This window comes from Vicugna pacos, chromosome 3, assembly GCF_048564905.1.
Source record: "Vicugna pacos chromosome 3, VicPac4, whole genome shotgun sequence".
Taxonomy (NCBI): Eukaryota; Metazoa; Chordata; class Mammalia; order Artiodactyla; family Camelidae; genus Vicugna; species Vicugna pacos.
Window position 1 is genome coordinate 13174403 of NC_132989.1, and position 18934 is coordinate 13193336.

Genomic DNA, 18934 nt, shown 5'->3' on the forward strand with positions numbered 1-18934 from the left:
GGGCAACGAATCGGTTCAGTTAGGACACTTGCTGGAGGAACACACTCGGTGCGTGGTCATTCTGGGACTCCAGGTCTCAGAGGCCCCTGGCCAGGCTTTTAAGAGTCTTACCACTAACACTGGAATGTCTCCCAGAGGCAGCATGTTTGGTCCCAAAGATCTACAGTTACGAGCCATCACCAGGGACCAGGGAGGAGACCAAGGTGTGGCCATGAAATTAAAGCCAATATTCAGAATCCAGGGAAGAGAAGGGGCCAGGTCTTGAAGATCAAATGCTGATGATTCTGTTCCCTCCAGTGGAAGGTGTGAGGCTGCTGTGCTTAGCCCAGGGCTGCACATTCTACATATCCAATGAAGGATGGAATCTCAGTGTGTGTGTGTTTCTTTTTTTCAGGGCCTGTATGATCTGCAAGAACCAGCAGTGTCACCCTCTTCTTAGAGGAAACGAAACTAAGGCCCAGAGATAGTAAGGTCTGGACCAAGACAACAGGGTAAATTAGCATAGAGAATCAAACCCAGGGCTTCTCCCTTTATTTTCTCTTTACCAGACACATCCCTGCAGCACCCAGCAGGCCCAGACAGGGGACTATCACTCACTGGACCAGGCGGCTGGGAAATCCCAGCCATCTGGCTTCTGTCCCAGCACATCCCCAGCCTCTGCAGACAAACACATGCCACGTGCAAGAAAGCTGGGTTCCACCATCTGCACAGAGCTTTAATGAGAGGCCTGTGGCTTCTTGGTATCTCGGTCAAGCTGTGTGCTGGTCCCAGCAAGTGAGCACCTTTGGCCTAACCTAACACAGGCCTTTAGCCCCTGCACAGTTTAAATAAATCACCTAGGATTCTCCCCACCTGCTCCATAATGATAGCTTCTTTGGTCAAGGAAATACTTTTTTAAACTCCTGGCAGCAAGAAAAGAATGGAATAAATTCTGTAGGGTTTATGGGTTTGAGAGGCAAACAATCATATCTTGGTCTGTCTCTATATTAAACGCTCAGTCTCCTGGAGTCCCTTTGCTGTGGAAGCTCGGGATGGTAACCCTATTCCAAGGCTCTTTGTTGAGATTTCAATGGGAATAAGGAAGGCTTTGCAAAAAGCAGAGAAGGAAGGCGATTCTTATATCCAGGAAAGCCCGCTAGCAATTAATGTATGTTGTCAATGGAAATGGGTTGTCTCCAAGGGACAAGGAGTCAACTGGAGGCCGAATCTGTTGGGGATCCTGCAGCAGATCTTTTGTGGGTAGAATTAAGTAGAAGCCTGGAAGGTGCATCCAAATCTTGGGTTCTATCCCCATGATTCTTAGAAGGCATCAGCTCAAACAGTATAGATGTTAGAATCAGGACAATGCAGATCTGTCCTGGCTCTGCCATTTAAAGGCTGTATAAACTTGAGGGGAGTGTTCCTGATCTGTAAATCGAGGCTTGACCCTTCCTCTTCCTCTATGGGTTATCACTGGGGTTGACAATGGTTGGTAGGGGGTGCCCCGTACCCTGCGGGCACACAGTGCTCAGCAAATATTAGTCTCCTCCCTCCTTCTAAGGAAGCATGCAGAATTCCAAGATCCCTGATACTAAGATTCACAATATTTTTAAAAGTCTGATTCCAACAAAAATAGGACAAACAAAACACTGATATGGACGCCTCCTTTCCTGTCTCTCAAGAGCACTAAAGCAATCTTCTTCCCAGCCTTTGAGATAATGCCCAAGTTGATTTTTATTTCCAAACTTGCAATTTGGCAACCTGCTCTAAGCTTTTATCCCCCTTTTTCTTCAAGTGATTTAGGCTGAGCTGTTACTTGAGCCAAAAAGGAAAAAAAACCAAAAAACAAAAAAACAGGCTAAAGTCTGCACCCTTCCCTCCAGAAGATAAATTATGTTGGTTTCTTCAGTGAGTGAATTAGGGCAGGAGCGAGATTTCACTAGAATAAAATGTTCTGGCTGAAGAGGTGACTTAAAGTAGACTTGCTTTGTTTGCAAAGGTTCCCAGGCCCTCTTGATTTCCTGGGATTGCTGCTCACCTCCAGGCTGTCCAGTGTGGCCTGGGTGAGCCCTGAAGACTTGGAACATAGGTGGCCCTGGATGGAAGGGTCCTGATCACTGGCACTTGCCCTCGGTCCTCTTCCTTCTCTTGGAAACAGAGCTGTAAGTGGGGACAGGAAGAAATAAACCAACCTGTTTCCTTTCAGAAGGAAGACAGCTTTTAGCAGGACTGTATAAGATATCACCCCTGAGTGGAGAGAGGGCCTGCTTCCACTGATTCAGCATTTTCTAATCTGTGGAACACTCACATCATGGTACAGGAGAGGATTTTAGGTAAGACGTGGTTGCGATGTTCAATCACATTGAGCCACTTCGTGAGGAAGTTATTTCCTCTCCCAAGTCTTCTTAAAACCTTCTCATTATGAAAAAGGAAGCCTCAGTTTGGGACTAGTGTACCTTGAACACTATTCTATCACTTCTTAATCATCTTTTTCAACAAAAAAGCAGACCCTGGCCCAGGTCCCTTAGGCAACAGTATCTGCACGAATGTAATTACTTTTTCTATTTTTGTTATATTTATTTTCACATTTCCTACTTTTTCAAGCAAGTGGTAATGGCTTCCCATTTACTGTAGAGTTATAAAGATTCTTTTAAAATAAATATATATATTTTGAAAAGGGACTAATTTTTTTAATATTAAGGAAATAATATAGCTGGTTCTCAGATATGGCAACAATCATAAAGCTAGAAAACAAAAGGCTAAAATTGAAGAAATACTGGATTCATGGGAAAGAAACAAATGGTGTGCAACTTTTTTCCCCCTTCCTCAAATTCAATAATGTATCTCATGGCTTTGTGTTTTCAGTTGAAATAAAAACTAGGGTTCCTCCACTTCCTCTTTCCTTTGTTTTCCCAAAGCCTCCTTAGCAACAGAGGAATTTGCAGCTGGAAAGAAGCTGACTATCATTCTCCTTTCCCTTAGATTCTAGGTGAACACTGTGAGCTGTATACATTCTCATTATACTCATGTATTTGTTCATCTGTTTGATAAACATTTGCAGATGCCCACTCCATATCAGGCCTGCATCGGATACAGCAATGTACAGGAAAGACCAGGTCCCTGTCTTGCTCAGGCCCACAGGCTAGTTGGGAAGACTGACTCTAACTACACAGGCAACGGCAATGCACTGTCACAAGGACTGGGATGGGAGAACTGCATGACACTGGGAGCACCAATGGGGGTCAAGAAAAGCTTGCTGGGCAAAGGCAGCTATACAGCTGACCCTTGAACAACACGGGTTTGTACTGTGTGGGTCTACATATATGCAGAATTTTTTCAAAAGTAAATACTATAGTAATACACAATTCAAGGTTGGTTGAATCCACCAATACGAAACTGTGGATACGGAGGAAGCTGGTATTTATACACAGATTTTCAACTGCGCAGAGGGTCAGCTCTCCTAACTCCCATGTTCTTCTAGAGTCAACTGTATATTGTGACTGGTAAGCCTGGCAGCTCTAGTGTAATCAGACACAGACACAAGTCCCAGTACCACCCCTTTCCTGCTAGGAGATCTTGGGCAAGTGACTTCAACCTCAGTCCTAGTCTCCCAGTCTATTATTACAATAACATTATCTTCCTCTTAATACTACTGAGAGGATTAAATGAAACAATGAGTGTAAAATCCTTTAGCACAGTGCCCAGCACATAGTAAATGCTCAATAAATGCCAATTAAATGCTCAGCATCTTTTTTCCAAGTACTATCTCTTACACACACACCCACACAATTTCATGCAAATATCCCAGCCTGAGCAAATTCTATTTGAAAATGCGAAAAGAAGTTAAGTACGTTCTTACAGCACACAGTAGATCTAGGACAATACCAAGGAGAAATACTTTCTTGCTTCTGTTCTGATAGTATTTCCTTAAGTACAATTTGGTCTGGAGTCAAAAATCCTGGGTTGGGGTAGAGTTGACTACAGTGGTCACGATGAGGAAGTTCAAAAGAAAAGGAGGAAGAGGGTGCTTTTTAATTACCAGTGAGAGGAGAAAAAAAAACCTGAAATAGTGGAAAATAGCAAGATAATAGCTGTTAGAAGTAGGGGAGAAAAAGAGAGCATGATCTCTCCTTAGCTTTAAAGTAGAAGACCTCCGGTTCCATTAGAAAACAGGAGGATCTGGAGCCAGTACTTATGAGTGCACACTGCCTTTCACAAAACATAAGTTAGAACCATTGAGAGAATTTTAAAAATCTCATTTTAATAATGCTTTCACATTAATGAAGTGGTTTCACATGCATCCCATCTCACAATGGCCCTATGAGGTACATACTATTATTAGCTCCATTTTATAAATGTAAAACTAAGCTGGGAGAAAGGACTTGATTTGCCCAAGGTCACCCAGCGACTAAGTGGGAGTACCAGGGGTCCACCCCAAGCCTCCTGACTCCAAGCCCAGTGATCCTCTAGAACAGGGGTCTGCAAACTTTTTCTGCAAAGGACCAGATAGTAAGACACTTCAAGCACGTGGGCTGTGCTGTTTTTGTCACAACTGCTCAGCTCTGCCCTTAGGGTGTGAAAGCAGCCCTAGACCTACATAGACAAATGGGTGTGGCTGTGTTTACAACAGAACTGAAATTTGAATTTCACATAAATTTCATGTGTTTTGAAATATTATTCTTTCGATTTTTTTTTCAACCTTTTTAAAAATGTAAGACCCAGTCCTAGTTGGTGGGCCATACAAAAGCAGGCAGTGGACCAGATCTGGCCGATGGATGCTAGCTTGCCAACACCTGTCCTAGAATATCTCAGAGATGAATGAGGCATAAGCGCTGCCCTCCTAGGATTGAGAGAAAAGGAGGCATACCAATTCTCCTCCTACAGAATTAGTTTCAGTGAAATTCCAATCACTGTGACATAACTTTCACAATACTTGCCTCATCTGCAGGAAATTTCTTATAATTTATTCCTTTTTCCCCCACCAGCTCATTTTTCTGACTTCAGTAAGTTTCTTTTTTAATGTTATAACACTTTTATAAATGGAAACCCCGTATTAGTCACCAACATTAGAAGATGAACAAAAATAAAAAATATTAAATTAAATGAGTGCTATTAAATTCTAGTGATTACTTTCCTGTGTTATACAGTATGAACTTGCTGTTAACCTATTTTATTCAATATATTGTAGTAACCTATGATGATAGAAGTTCCTTTGATAGCTCAGTGGTAGAGCGGAGGACTGTATAATGATAGAGAATATGAAAAGGAATATATGCATGTATATGTATGACTGAAGTATTATGCTGTACACCAGAAATTGACACAACATTGTAAACTGACTATACTTCAATTAAAATATATATATAAAAAAAATTCTAGTGATCTACAACCACTCTGGGCCTGAGGCCTGCTTTTATTTGAAGAAAAAGAAAGCAGCAAGTGGCAAAAAGATGTGAAAGTCATAGCAGCACCAACAAGAGATCTTCTTGGTAGAGACAGAAATACTGAAGAGGAAACAACTTCCTCACCATGTACTTCACTTCCAAGTCTTTCTTTGTGTAAAACCATCTTCCCAGCCACCAGGCCCAGGAAGACTGCATCCTGGAAACTGCTGTAATACAAGCGAAGTGCCCTAGGTTTGTACAAGCTAGAGAGAAACACTCAGAAGAGTGCAGGAGAAACTATAGGGAGGATGTGGCTTGTTTAACAGGACTTTGAATATTGTCTAGCATTTCATTAGACATAAAATTCAGGAAGAGTATTCCAGACTGACTAAGGAAAAGGAGTGAATGGAGATGGGATTAAAAAAAAAAGAGAGAGAGAGAGAGAGATGCAGTTTCTAAGCTGTGTGGAAGAGCACGCCATGGGGCTGTGTGTACAAGCCTTCTTGTTTTCTCACAGTTCCCCAAGTCAGTGGATGCTCAAGGTTGTATTTTTAGGTTCTTCTCTGTGAGGCAGGGAAGGAGATGGGGACCAGGGTCTCTAGAGAAGGCCCCATGGGCATAGAGAGAATAATTAGAACTGGTGGCTCTTGACTTTGGGACCACTGGAGACCCACTTTTCATTTATCCTCGTGCCTACCTGGCTTCAAATACTTCAATGATTTAAGTCTTGCATGTTTTAAGTCTTTAAGGCTGCATGATCTAAGCTTTGAGGACTGTCCTTCCGTTTGCTTAACCCATGACATACATTCTTCCCAGTCACCATGACAGACTGATGTTGACCCTACTGCATTGCTCTAATTCCAGCCAAACTGAAGGAGGAGCTCTGGCTGGAGAAGGAACTGGGGTGGCCTTATGTGGGTGACTGTAGTGAGAAACTCTGTCTGGCTCCAAATTAACTGCTCTCAAAGCTGGACCCCACTGCCCTGCTCTGAGCCCACATGCAGAATATGGATTCAAGGCTGGCTCTCCAGGGCCACCAAATATATCACACCACACAGAACTGGCAGGGGAATGGAACAGCACTGATGGTCATTTTTAAAAAGAAAAACTAAAGCATCACATGCTCAATTGCTTGCTCTCACTTTCATTTGGAAACCTGTACCTCAACATGGGAAACGTTCTTCATAGACTGCGATGTAATCACAGAGAAGCAAACGCAGTTTGCGGGAGCTGCCTCCCACCTGCTGTGCTCCCAGAGTGTTCGATAACTCAATAACCTCACGATTGGTCAGTAGAAAAAAGTGTAAGGCCATGTGGCTGCAATGCAGCTGCAGAAAATGCCCAGTAGGGCCTCTCCCAGAAGCTCCCACAGAAGCAGCAGGACTGGCCCTGGGCAGAATCGTCAGAGACGCCAGCCCCATCCTTGCACCCTGCAGTGCACGCAGGGTTCTGAGGCTTGTGTGGGGGTGGTGGGGTGTGGCCACCTGATCTCATTCCGTGCTCATATTCCCCTGGGAGAGAAGTGGGAGAAAACAGTTGAGCTCTGGTGTCTTATATGAGACGACCCAAAAGTCCCACTCCCTCAAATGACCTCCTGGCCCTACCCACCGACCTGACATTCACAGCTTCCTATCTGGCATGGAAGACTGTCCCAGAAAAATCAAAACTGGTTCAAATTCATTGTGGCTTTCTCACACTCTAGCAAACACTTTCTGTGCATGCGAGCGCCCACAGCCCCAAGTCTGCATTAACTTCTAACTCAACTTTGCCTAGCTCACCTTCACCCTCCTTAAGCTGCTCTTCAGTATTTTTGCAGTTTGGTCTTCACGTTTCTCTCCACTTTGATTCCTCGTTGCTCTCCTCCAGACCTTCTGCTGAGACCCACAGACCGTCTTCCAAGGGAGTCCTGCCCCAACCCCTGGCCCAGCTAGACTTATTCTCTAGCATGCCCTTCTCTCACTCATCTACCATTTATCCATCTTCCAAGTCTGAATTCCACCTCCTCCAGGAGGCAACAAGTCTCCCTGGAATGTGCCTATGGCCCCCACATGGCCCCAGGCCCCCACTCATCCTCCCTCCCCATGTTACGGGGTCTATCTCCCAGACGATGAATTCCGTATCAGTAGGGACTGTGCCATCCTCCTCACTGCATCCCAGGCACTAGATCCACTACCTCTCCCAGTGAAAACAATCAAAGAATGTTAATTAACAGAATAGATCACTCATCAAATTGGGGAGTGAATGCAGGCTTGGGAGACAGATATAACTGGCTCCAAACCTTGACTCTACTAGTCCGTAATCTCTAGAGTAGCCCATGTGACTATGAAAGAATCAGACCCTCCAAGCCTCAGCTGCATTATCACCTGTATCTGTAGTATCTGTAAGAGAACCAGAATACCCTCCCCAGGGGTTGCTGGAGTATTACGTGACATAATGCACACTCAACTCAGCACATGCCTCCAGCAAGAAAAGTATTTAATAGATGATACCCATAGCTATAGACCTAGAACCTCAACTTTATGCCAGGCCCTGAAATAGACACTGGAGATTGTACAGTTGTTGAACCACAGTCCCTGCTTTGAATTACTTTAAGTAAATCTCACCTACCCAATTAACAGTGCTACCATTTATTCAGCACTTACTATAGTAATAAAAGAGCACATGCCTTGTGCTAAACAGTTCATATGAATTGCCTCCTGTGATCTTCATCATAACCTTATAAATTAGACACATTTACTAGGTTAGAAAAAGAGGCTAAAGAGTTAATTGACTTGCCTAAGTTCACACAGCCAATGAGGGGGCCACACAGACAGACACCTGAACACACATTATCCGACTCCAAAGACTGATCTCTTAGCCTCAATATCAAGCATCTTCTTGCCTCTAAGAACTTGTTGACCTTTTCCCATCTTTACACTGACCTCTGTGAAGGAGGGTAACACTTTAGGTTACCATAAACTTAAACATGTATCTATGAAACATAATTTGCTTATGAGCTCTGAGGTCTCTGAGGGGTACGATAGGTACCAGTAAACAGGTTTGGGGAGAGAGATAAGGAGTGAGGAAGTGAGAGATAGAGCAGCATCACTGGTTTTCAGGTAAACTCTTCTCTCAACAGCTACCTGGCATTGAACGTGTGGCGTGAATGAAGCCTGGGAAGGGGAGGCCCAAAGAAGCACCAGAGTGGAGACCCTGAGTGGTCAAAAGAAATGACTCAAGGAATCGGGAAGGTGGGCAGGACAAAGAAACGAAGCAGAGGAGAACCAAAGTGAAGCTTCATGTGAGAAGAGCTAGTTCTAACCTGTCTTGCCCATCAGTCTCCTTATCTGACATAAGGCAAAACTCCTGGCCTCAGACCTGTCGTTACTAAAACAAAGCAGTGAAAGCCTGCCCTGCCAAGCTTGTTGGATCACTGACAGATCCCATGAAGATTCCTTAAAGTGGGAATTCCTTAAGGTGCTTTGAAAAAAAGTTTAAAAAGGTATACTTTGAGGATGATTTTTAAAAATTCACTTCTTGGAGGGCTACAACTGTGATGTGGTGGAAAGTGTACCTCCCAGTTGTTCAGGAAGCAGGGTTAGCATCCTAGCTTTGCTCCCTTGGGCTAGTTTGCAACCTTGAGCAAACTCCTTAACTTCCTGGAGTCTGTTTTTTCCTACCTATAAATCACGGATATGAACATCAACCTCTCCAGGTTGGCCTAAGCGATCAACATAAAGATGTATACATTAGTCCACTGTATGTATTTGTTACCGTGTCTGAGATTTCTACAATTGAGTTTTGTTAATTTGTTAAATTTATTATATAAATAATAAATCCTCTATTATAGCCCTCCTAACAGAAGACAGCATGATTCACCACAAATGGTCCGAGCTTTGGGGATCAGCCTTACAGTCTCAACTCTATCTCTTATTTGCTGGGCGGGGTGAGTTACTGTGTCTCTGTGTTTCTCTATGTTTAAAGCAGAAGCGAAAACACTACTTCACTCTTCTTTAAAATGGAGATGATATTATATAGATAAAACATTTATTAAATACCTACTGCATGTAAAAATTTCTTATTAAGGCACTTATATAAAAAAATTAGTAAGAGAGCTTTTGAATCAATTTTGTTCCACCATTATTGACTCTCAAAACTCTCAGGACAGAGAATTACTCTGGGATCAACTCTGCTTTCAACCAAGGAGTGGGCTGCGGACTTGAGATCTCCTCTTGCCATTTTCCAAATGACCAAAGGACAAGAATGGATTTTCTAATCCCAGAGTATACATTTTGTTGATGCACCTATAACCCAGGCACTGGAAATTCAGGTCAGGGACTTGGGGGGAAACTGAAGAAACTGCCACCAGCCTTTTGGGAATCCAATGTTAAATGTGAAGCTTTTAAAACAAAAAAGGACCCTTTGCTTCTGAAAGTCAGGAGAAAACTGCCTTTAATGAGACCGGCAGCCAGAATCCCAGAAGAGAGTGGAGAAATGATATTGTGTTTTTATCTTGCATTGTTGGCTTTGGAAAGTGGCTGGAGGCCTCAAAGGCTCAGATCTCCAGTCTCACATTCAGCTGTCAACTGACTGCTCAGAGGCATAAGCTCTGGGGTCTCTGTGGGACCTGCATGGACCTCTTCTGCCCAAAGCCTGAGATGCTACAACGAGGAAGGACAGACACAGCCCCCAAAGTGCAGGTCACAGTCACAGGCTAGGGATCATAGTGGGCAAGGAAGAGTGGTGGTAATAATAATTGGGCACTTTATCTATGCCAGGCTAAGTTCTACATGCATGACTACATAACATCCTGGTGAGGCAGGTATTGTTATCATCACCATTTTACAGATCAGGAAACTGAGGTTCAGAGCTGTTAAGTAGCTTTGTGAAGGGCACACATTAGCAAGCAGCAGAGCCAGAATCTGAATCCTGAAGCCCACATTCTTAGTCATTGTGACTACTACCTATATGTACATAAAATGAGTGAGGATTTACATCTTAAGTTTTGCTCCCGAGAGCATTCCATAGTCACCTATACTGAAGATGTCTTGGATAGTAGTGTGTGAGCAGAAAGGAGCCCAGTCCCTTGTAAGACCCTTGAATCTGCTCTGCACTGTCCTTGTGATCACCCAGTACTTGCTTTCATGACTCCAATGATATACACATTAACAACTTTATAAGACAAACCAATCACCTTTCAAGAGCTTTGGCCATAGGAAAGTCTATATTGAGCTGAAATATGTTCCCCTAAAATATCTACCCACTAGTTTTGTTTCTGGCCCTTTGGTATGGCATGGACAAAATCAACCTTTCTTCTACCTAATAGTCCTCCAGGTACTTTGGAAACAATTCTGGTCTCTTCAGATATACCACCCCCAATTCCTGCCACTCCTGCAAAAAAAAAAAAGAAAAAAATAACTAAGGCATTTCTTTACTTGTCTACAGTCTCAATAAACACTGCCTGAATACCCACTACAGATCAAACACTCTGCTATCTATGTGCTGAGGGGCAATGGAGCTTCAATTCTCAGAAAGAAGATAAAAATATACACAAATGATTATATTACAAGGTAGAAAATTATGAAGCCATAAGAATATCTGAAGGAATGCTACACAAGTTCCAACAGGAGATCTTTTCCAGTCAGGTCACATGTAAAGATGACACAGAAGAGATGCTGTTGGAGCCTGGTCTGGAAGAATAAGAGTATTACTGATATGCCAGAGTGAAGCAGCATGGCCTCGGTGTGAGTAAGACAACCAAATAACAGCCTCAGTTCCTCTGCACCATCTCATTACGGAATAATCCTATAAGGCATGATCAAAGAAAGGATCAACGGCTCAAACATATTATCAGCCTAAACCTTTAGAGGAGAAGGCCTACTGAGAGATTAAGACACTTAGGACATGTCTGAGAGATTTTCTTGTAGTTAGAGCTTCACTAATTGATATCCAAGCATCAGCGACCACTCTGTCTGGCTCACTGTTACCACCACCTGAGAAAGGAGAGCCCACCCTTACGCAGAGTCGAGGGCCCAAAGAAGAGAGCAGAGGGACATGCGTGGTGAGATTTTCTGCAAGGTCACACAGGACACCTTCCTGCCTCTAATAGGCTACTGATGCACTCTTGGTTTAGGTACAAGTGGCACATCCACATAGCCAATCAACCATCCAGAGACATTTATGGAGAATTATAAAAATCAGGGCTCTTTCGGGTGTAAAGAGAAGAGAAATCCAACTAAAATTGGCTTAAGTGCAAAATAAATGAGTTGGTCTATTTAAAAAGGCTAGAGGAGATCATGGTTTGAGTCTAACTGCATAAAGTGTTCAGACAATATTGTTGAGAATCTAGCTTCTCTCCAGTTCTTGACTCCAATTCCCTCAGTATTGGCTTCATCCTCCATTTCCTTTTAATGTGGCGGTGGGGAAGATAGTTTACATCCTCAAAGTATTGTCTCATTCACTGTGACCAAATAGATTTGGGTCATACATTTATTCTTGAGCAACTCCCTGTTCAGGGTCTAGAATATATTGATTAAGCAGTCCTGTGTCAGGTCCTCCCATGCCCCCATCTTGGGCTAACCCTACCCAAACCACCTGGAGTGACAGTGGGTAAGGTGAAGGATGTTCCCCAAGGAAAACTGAGGGTTACCACAGAATGACGAATGGATGCTGGTTGGGCAAAAACAACAGATACCTATTCTCAAATCTCTTCTGGTGTAAATTGGCAAGGCCATATTTTTGTCACCAAGAAAACTATTACTTTGTAGAAAGAAGGTTGCCACATGTAAAATTAATAGAAAGCCTAACTGATTGTAACAAATAACCTGAAGTATACACTACAGATTATAAGCCTAAAAAATGATGTTGGGGTAAAAAGTGCAAACTTGGGATCAAATTCCAGTACCACCAACTACTTGCTATAACTGAACAAGACACTTGATCTCTCTATGCCTTAAACATTATTCTTCTATAAAATGGGGGCAATATTAGACTACTCTGTAAGGTTATTGTGATAATTTAATGAGAGTTTATCAGGAGAATGAGCACAGAGCAAGCCATAGAGTAAACAAATCTTGCAGGATTACATTCATTCATTTCATGCTTACTATGTGCCAAGAGTTACTACAGGGACCAGCAACACAGTGGAGAGGAAGAAAGTTCCTATTACTGTGCTGCTTATCTCCCAAAATGAAAAAGTAAATAAGTTAATGAGCAAAAAAAATTTAGAGGAAGATAATTATTATCAAGGAAAAAACAAACGTTAATGACTGGGAGAAGTACTTCAGATAGGATGGTCAGGCAAGGCTTTATTGAGAAGGTTAACACTTAAACTGAGATATGAATGATGAAAAAATTAACTGTGTGAAGATTTGAGCTCAAAAACAAGTGGAAAAAAATCTGTAGCTTGGTAAAGTAAGGTAAAGTAAGGGGAGAGTGGCATGAGATGTGGTCTGAGAGGGAGGTTAGGACTGATCATTTAAGTTCACAGTGAGGAACTGCATTTCATTCTAAGAACAAATGGAATTCAATGCAAAGATTTAATATTTTAAAGATTACCCCAGCTATTGTGTAAACTATTAACTACGAGTTTAGTGTAAAAGTAGAAGTGAGCAGTGAGGATATAGCTCAGTGGTAGAGCGCATGCTTAGCATGCACAAGGTCCTGAATTCAATCTCCAGTACCGCCATTAAAAACAAATAAATAAACCCAATTACCTTCCCCCAACCAAAAAAAATAGAACAGCTAGAAAAGAAAAACTGCTGGAGGGAAGAAAAGAACTAGAAAAGCAACAGCTAATCCCTGAGGAAAGCATCAGGTGAGATAGACAGAAAGATGGGCCAAAAGCAAGCCAGTCGAGGGAGGCCAGGCACATAATGCAGAGTAGCTGTGGGAACCTTCAGTGGCTCCCTATTGACTCCTTGCTATGAAGAAGTAATCTGTATCTGACAAACCTTCCTACTGAGAACAACTATAAAAACTGGATCAGAAACAAAATCAGGAATTTGAAGGCAATGGGGAACAACAAGGCAGCCATGACTTAGAGGGCCAGAAGAAAAGAAAACATATTGAAGTTGGTCTTAAATTGGTGCTTTCTCCACTCAGGGCATTTTCTGATTCTCACTGCAGAACAAAAAGGTAAAAACAGAAAGTAGTCACCAAGCAGTTCTACTGGGCTAGAAGGACAAAAAATGAGTTGGAGGCAGCCAGAAATTAAAGAGCCAATATCCTAGAGATAAAGGAACCACAGGAAAGTGAGCCCAACATTTTGCATGGAGTTCTTCAGTGTGTTAGCAAAATTCTCAGATGCACATGTATGTGGTAAGAGTCTGAGAAGACCAAGCAAACCTAGCTGATACCCTCCTCTAGGAGGTGGACTCATTTTCCTCTCCTTGAGTAAGAGCTGACTTCCTTCCGAACAACAGAGAATGAGAATGGAAAAAATGGTAACTTTGCAGTCAAGGAACCTGTCAAACACTACCCTACTCAAATCCACAGCAATAAGTCATGGGAATATCATGTGACAGTAAAAGCACTTCACCATTGTGATATCCTTGCAAAAACTCACAACCTCAGTCTAATCACGAGAGAAAAAAAATCAGTTAAATTCAACCAAATGACATTCTACAAAATACCTGACCAGGACTCTTCAAAACTGTTAAGGTCATGAAAAACAAGGGAAGCTAAGAATCTGTCACAGTTGAGAGGAGACTAAAGAGACGTGATGACTAAATGTGATGTGCTGGCCTAGATTGGATCCTGGGACAGTAAAAGGACAATCAAGAAAAAACTAGAGAAATCCAAACAAAGCCTATAGTTTAGATGATAGTAAGGTACCAATATTTCTTCCTTAGTTCTGACAAATGTACCATGGTATGTAAGAAGTTAACACTGGGAAAACTGGGTGAAGGGTATATGGGAATCTTCTGTAAATCTAAAAATAAAACAAAATGAATGATAGTGATCAGGGAGGATGGTCAGGGAAGGCTTCATTACAAAATAAAATTAAAAGGTTGTTTTTGATAAAGCAGTTGCTAAGAGGTAAAAAAAAAAAAAAGCTGAGCAATGATTTTTCACAGTCCCATAGTATTGGGGAAACAAAAGTTGGAGTTCAGGGCCCGCCACAGAGGAGGTACTGCTTTTCAATTGAGACCCCAGTGGACTGTGTCCAAGGATTAAAGAGAATGAGAAATAGACACTCCTCACAAAGCCTGAAACACAGCTTCAAATCATCTCAATCCATGGTTGGATCAAGGTGATCCATCCATACTCCGCCAGCCATGAGGAAATTCAATCCTTCCTAAAAGATAACATGATTCAGAGCCACCATAATTTTTCATAGACAATTTAAGGTATTCACTGAAAAAATAACAGCATGATAGTACACAGACACAATTGACCTAAATCCAATTTTTAAAACACCAGGCAATAGAAACATAATAATAGATAACCCAGACTCTAGAATTATCAAACAGGAACTGTAAAATAATTATAAATAATATGCTCCAGAAAACAGATGAAAAGATGGAGAATATCTTCAGAGAACAAGAATCTATAAAAAAAAAAGCAAGTGGAAATGCCAACCTGAAAATTAAGACAGTTGAAATTAATTCAATAGTAAGTGTAAAACCAGACTAAACACATCAAAGAGAAGATAAGTCAAAAGAGTGGGAAAGATCCAGAATGATGCAGAGTGGGGTGGGGGGAAGAACAGAAAATGCAGAAATATGCATAAGCAAGATAAGGAACATGTTGAAAAGGCCTTAAGCATGAAATTAGGATTCTAGATAGACAGGAAACAGTGAAGAAGCAATAATTAAAGAAAGACTGACCATTGATGAAATACATCAAGACACAAATTCAAAAGGCTCTATAATTCCCAAGCAGGATATTCTTAAAGAAAACCAAACCTAGGAAGCCACTGTGGATGGAAGCAGATCGAAGCTGCAGTGGAGGGAACGCAGTCCCAGCATTATGAGGACAACCCAGAGGGCAGCAGGTGCAGGTGTGAAAAAGGATATGGGCACTTGTCTGCTTCAGTATGACTGTGTGCTCCAGGAAAGGAAGTACCCTGGGCAGTGTCCAAAGGGAGGAGACCGCAGAGCTTTGAAATACCAATTTCTCCAATGTAAAAGAACAATGTCCTTTTATAAGATTCAAAATCAAGATTCAAAGAAAAGGATATTGATACCATTGTGTTGAAACCAAGATGAAAACAGCAAAGGATTTTCTCTGGTAATTAAAACAGAAGACAAAATAGGAAACTTACTTATTGCTACATCTGTTTGGCTGGACCACTTTTTCCCTTCATGAAACACCAGAGAAAATGGATGAGTTCTGTTGTTTAATATGTATAAAGTAAATGATTCTCTTGCTTTAAGTTATTTTTAGAAGAAAAATTTAATTGAACAGTTATGGACTGGGAGCATAATAAATGTGTTTTGAAAATTGTTCTGAAGCACAAAGAATGGAAAGATTGTCATTTTCAAACTTGACTCTTCCACCAAATGACATAATTTGTACATCCTTTGTGAATATTATGAGGGCCACTGGTGGGACTGATATAATCAATAATTTGCAACCTGGTAAGAAAATGTATATTGGGAAAGTTTAGGATAAAATTTTCTTTTATTCAATCTGTCCTATTTAGTTCTAAAATAAATGGTGTTTGATTCCTTAGGAAGAAAATAAAGAAAACCAAAACTAGGCACGTCATATAAAACAGATAAAAACCTAAAGGAGTCACACTCCCTGACTTCAGAGTACACTACAAACCTACAGTAATCAATACAGTATAGTACTGGCACAAAAGCAGACACATAGATCAATGGAACAGAATAGAGAGCCCAGACATAAACCCATGCACTTACGGTCAATTAATCTACAACAAAGGAGGCAAGAATATACAATGGAGAAAGACAGTTTCTTCAATAAGTTGATATATACAAGATCTTGTGGTAGCTCACAGGGAAAAAAAATGTGACAATGAATATATGTATGTTCATGCATAACTGAAAAATTGTGCTCTGCACTGGAATTTGATGCAACATTGTAAAATGACTGTAACTCAATAAAAAAAGTTAAAGAAAAATAAGTTGTGCTGGAAAAACTGGAAAGCTACATGTAAAACAATTGGAACATTCTCTAACACCATACACAAAAATAAACTCAAAATGGATTAAAGACCTAAGTCTAAGACCAGAAACCATAAAACTCGTGAAAGAACACCTAGGTAAAACACTCTTTGACATAAATTGTGGCAATATTTTTTTAGATCTGTTTCCTAAAGCAAAGGAAATAAAAACAATAATAAACAAATGGGACCTAATTAAACTTAAAAGCTTTTGCACAGCAAAGGAAACCATCAACAAAATGAGAAGGCAGCCTACTGATGGGAAAAAATATTTGCAAATGATATATCCAATAAGGGGGTAATATCCAAAATATATAAACAGCTCATACACCTAAACATCAAAAAAAAACCCAATTAAAAATGAGCAGAAGACCTGAATAGACATTCTTCCAAAGACACACACATGGCCAACAGACACATAAAAAGATGTTCAACACTGCTAATCATCAGAGGAAAGCAAATCAAAACCATAATAAGGTATCACCTCACACCTATCAGAATGGCTATCATCAAAAAGCCCACAAATAACAAACATTGGTGAGGATATGGAGAAAAGGGAACACTTGTACACTGTTGGTTGAAATATAAATTGGTGCAGCCACTGTGGAAAACAATGTGGAGGTTCCTCAAAAAAACTAAAAATAGAATTACTGTAGGACCCAGCAATTCCACTCCTCAGTACATATCTGAAAAAAAAAACCCCACTAATTTGAAAAGATACTTGCACCCCAATGTTCATAGCAGCATTATTTACAATTGCCAATGCATGGAGGCAACCTAAGTGTCCATCAACAGATAAATGGATAAAGAAGATGTGGTGTATACATACAGTGGAATACTACTCAGCCATAAAAAGACTGAGTATCTATAATATATAGTATAATATATATATTAGAAAAAAAAAGAAAAATTAAAAATCAATTATCTAAGTATCCATTTCAAGAAGCTGGAAAAACAAGCAAATTATCACCCTTCCTCAAAAAAATGTTTGAGAGTGGAAAAAAAGGAATAGAAAATAAATTTATAATATAGGAAAAAAGCTGGTTACTTGAAGAGACAAAAAAAAAAAAGGCTAACCCCCAGAAGAATAATCAAGAAAAAAGAGAAAGCACAAATTACCAATATGACAAATTAAAAACAAATTCTGTATACTGACAAGATAAGAGAGTGATAGCAATTCAATGTGAAAATGTATCTAAAATAGACAGATTTTAGGAAAAATACAACTTATTAAAGGTGGCACAATAAGAAATACATATACAATCTTAACAGTCCTACATATATTAAATAAATTAAATCTGTAAATTGAAAACTTCTACTAAGAAACCACTGGGCCCAGATGGCTTCATCAATGAACACTTGCAATCATTTAAAAAAGAAATAACACTAATCTCATAGAGACAGTTCTAAAGAAAAGAGAAAACAATCACCACTTGTTGATGAAGCCACCACAATCTTTATACCAAAACCCTAAAAAGACATTTTTTTTAAAAGGAATGATACTGGTTAATTCCTCTCATGAATAAAGATGATTTTAGACAGAAACAAGCAAATTAGAAGTAACAGAAATTAGAATAGTAGGTCCCTTAGGCAGATAATGACTGGGAGGTGATATGAGGTAGGCTTCTCAAGTGCTGGTAATGTTATGATATGGATAGCTTCCCTTTTGTAAATAATTGATCAAAACTTATGCACTTTATATATGTGTATTTCCATTTTAAATGGCTTTTAAACATGCAGTACAAGAATCTCTTTTCATCACCTCCTCCCTCCAAGCAACACTGTTTACATGCTCTTTCTATTTTATCAACTGCCTTAGTTTCTGGCATGGAGAAAGAATCTAAATATTTGTTACAAACTGAATGAACAAATCTTTAGTTACACATGTAAAACCTCAGCACCATGTCAGACATACAGCCAGTGCTCAAAACATGCGTCCTTTTAAAACTAATGAATGAACCACTGAGCGAAAACTCAGGGAAAAAAAGGCCATATCCTCTGCCAAGCCTTGATGCCAAAAATCCTTGCTGGAGACAGTGGAAGATGAAAGACCCAGTAAGAGGAATGGACTGAATGAGCATGAAGTAAGAGTTAAGGGCAGACTGAGAAGAAAGTAGGCGGGGGAAAGGCAGAGGTGGTTTGAGGGGAAAATGGAAATAAAGTACAAGGAGGTAATGAAAAGTCCTGAAAAGTCTAATGTGGATGTCAAGAGGTTAGAGCACGGTACAAGTACAGACTTGGCTGCAAAAGAAAATTCAGGAGTCTTCAAGCAGAAAGCCAAGGTCTGATTAGCCTTGATATGAAACTTTTTTTTCTCTCTGATCCTACCTTCTCTTCTTTTAGTTTAGGTCCTGGAGTGAAGGGGTTGGGAGCCATGACTTGAGAGGCAGGAGTTCTGAGTTCTAGATTCAACTTTGTGGTGATACCTTAAACCAGCTGCAACACTTTCCTGGTCCCTGGG

The 18934-nt window shown here is 40.7% G+C and overlaps 1 long non-coding RNA gene across 7 annotated transcripts in view; it reads right to left on the bottom strand.

Moving 5' to 3' along the window:
- LOC140691221 (uncharacterized) overlaps window positions 1-18934 on the bottom strand; it is a 647918-nt gene extending 628984 nt beyond the window's left edge. For all 7 annotated transcript variants that reach the window (XR_012066789.1, XR_012066790.1, XR_012066778.1 and 4 more), the window contains exon 1: window positions 18802-18934. This is a non-coding gene — a long non-coding RNA (uncharacterized lncRNA). The remainder of the gene's footprint in view (window positions 1-18801) is intronic.